Here is a 2,883-nt window from a genome sequence, read left to right as displayed (position 1 = left end):
TTTCCCTTGTGGCAGGCTCTCAGCTCCCTCTGTGTAACTTAAGCCTCAGCCTCTTTAAAAAAAAAAATGAGAACATGGGACATCATGTCCCACCCATTTCTTTCTTTCTTTTTTTTTTTTTTTTTTTTTTTGGTTTTTCGAGACAGGGTTTCTCTGTGTAGCTTTGCGCCTTTCCTGGAGCTTACTTGGTAGCCCAGGCTGGCCTCGAACTCACAGAGATCCACCTGGCTCTGCCTCCCCAGTGCTGAATGAAAGGCATGCGCCACTGCAGCCCAGCTTGTCCCACCCATTTCTAACTTCTTTTTTTTTTTTTTTTTTTGAGCTGAGGATTGAAGCCAGGGCCTTGTGCTTGCTAGGCAAGTGCTCTACCACTGAGCTAAACCCCCAACCCATTTCTAACTTCTAAACACACAGAATTCTCTTACTAAATTTTGCCTGTCCTTTCTAATAGAAACATGGAAGATCACAAATTTCTCTGATCATGAATGTGACAAGTTTTAATATTATTTGTTAGAATATTTTATTATTTATTATTGGTTTTACCTATGGACTTATTAGAAACCAATCCATAAGCCTCAGAGTTTTCTGGCTTCTGTGAGTAATAGTTTTTATCTTAATTGCTTCGAGGTCAGGGAACATCAAGATACACACCCCTCCCCGCATCGTATGGCTAATTTCACAATATGCTGTGTGTGCTTTAGATGATGTGTATTCTGAACTGTTGCAACATTCATGATATTACTTTTAGGCTGACCACACACAGACATACACTACACACATGTAATACATATTTGTCTATTTTTTTATTCTATCAATTATGAAAAACTAGATAGGGACTTAACAACACCAGCGATTGTCATTTTTCACTTTAATTTGGTATATCCTCAAGCCCTGTTCATAGATACAAGGGAAACAGGCAGTTGTATAGCTTTCTAATGAATCAAACTTTCATCAGTATAAAGCGACTCCTTTTGCTTCAGGTAATGCTTTAAACTCTGGAGTAGGCTTTGCCTGATGTGAATTTAATGATGTGAGTTTCTGTGAGATAACATTTACATGCTACATCATTACTCATCCTTTACTTCTGTGGTTTCTTATTATTTTTTTTTTAGAAATACTTATCTTTAAACAGAATATAGTTATATTGTAAAGTCCAATTTGTCAACCTTAGCCTTTAACTGGCATAGTTAGTTCACCTTTACTAGTTAGTGTGCTAACCCCAAAGACAGGAGAAAGATCACTGACCCAAATCATCATGGCCAAATTAATTAAAGCAAGCAATTAGTTAAAGCAAGATTTTTAAATTCATGTACACAGGGTGCCTTCCCCCAAGAGGTCAGCATTGGATATGGAGATGATAAGGCTTTTATAGCTCAGGAATAGCAGTTTCCTAATGGGGATTTGACAGGCAAAATAGGCGGGATTACAGGAGCAGAACATCATGACAAGTTAGTCCTAATGACCTCCTGAGACAAAGACATGGTTGTAAAGTAGACATAACAAGGTAGTTGTAACAACAGGTAGTCATAAGTGATCATATAATCTTTTTTTTTTCCCCCCGGAGCTGAGGACTGAACCCAGGGCCTTGCGCTTGCTAGGCAAACACTCTACCACTGAGCTAAATCCCCAACCCGATCATATAATCTTTTGAAACAGAGGTAGGGTTGCAAGATGTTTATAAACAACTTTTTGAAACAAAAACATGATTGCTATTCCTGGAACAGGCAGTACAGAACCATTTGTAGTTAAGGTTATAGGTGAGGCATAGCCCAATCCTTAAGAAACAAAGGTTTAATCATAAATAGGAACAAATCCAGTTTGTCTTTGCTATAAGATGGCTTTTAAGCCTAAAATGAAGGCAGGCTGGTTCTTCAGATAACTGAATGAGAGAGAGAGAGAGAGAGAGAGAGAGAGAGAGAGAGAGATAGGATGTAGATGTAACCAACTGTCTTATTAAATAAGAAACACAGAGCCGATTCAGAGAAGAAAGCCAAGAAGTCAGAGCTAAGAGCCTCACCCTTCCTGATTCAGCGATTCTCTTCAGCCAAGAGAGCTCTCCGAAAGGGACCTACTTCCTGTGTGTATGTCTTTATATAGTCTAGCTGTTCTGCCTTCTCATTGGTTGTAAACCCAAACACATGACTGCCTCGTCACTGCCTGTCTGTAGAGACTTCCAGGTCTTCTATGGTTGGTATTGAGATTAAAGGCGTGTGTCTCCAATGCTGGCTATATCCTTGAACACACAGAGATCTACCTAGCTCTGTCTACCAAGTGCTGGGATTAAAGGCGTGCGCCACCACCACCCAGCTTTTGCTATGGCTCTAATAGCTCTGACCCCCGGGCAACTTTATTTATTAACATACAATTAAAATCACATTTCAGTACAAATAAAATACCACCATAATAGGACATGACTGCTCCTAGGTGTGGTGGAGGAGAAGGTTTATTGTAGAAATGAGAGAAAGCATAGGCAGAGGCAGAGACATCTGGGAGAGACCAGAGTGAAAGCACAACCCTAAGCCTTGTGAGACTGAGAGGGGGAGGGGAGAGGGAAAAGTCAGGAGACCAGGAGCTCAAGAGGCCAGGGAGGTAAAGGGTAAAAAGGGCTGTCATTGTCATAATGGCTGGATTATATTGGGAAGAGCAGCTGGGGAAAGGAAGCACAGCCCAGCCTCTGGGCTGGAGAGTTCATACCTTGCTAGGGGTTGTGTATTTTAGCCAAGAGGACCCTGTAACAGGTAGGGACTGAGGGATGCTGGGATAATCTGTCAACCAGGGTCTGCTTTGACATGTTAATAGGTATCTCAGCCATTTGCCCTAGGCTTGAGACCTAACAGTAACTAATGTTCTATTTAAGTCTGTTATGTACTGTCTTTTCTTTCT

This window comes from Peromyscus californicus, unplaced genomic scaffold (genome assembly GCF_007827085.1).
Source record: "Peromyscus californicus insignis strain IS unplaced genomic scaffold, ASM782708v3 Scaffold_6__1_contigs__length_162567912, whole genome shotgun sequence".
Taxonomy (NCBI): Eukaryota; Metazoa; Chordata; class Mammalia; order Rodentia; family Cricetidae; genus Peromyscus; species Peromyscus californicus.
This window is presented reverse-complemented; position numbering follows the sequence as displayed.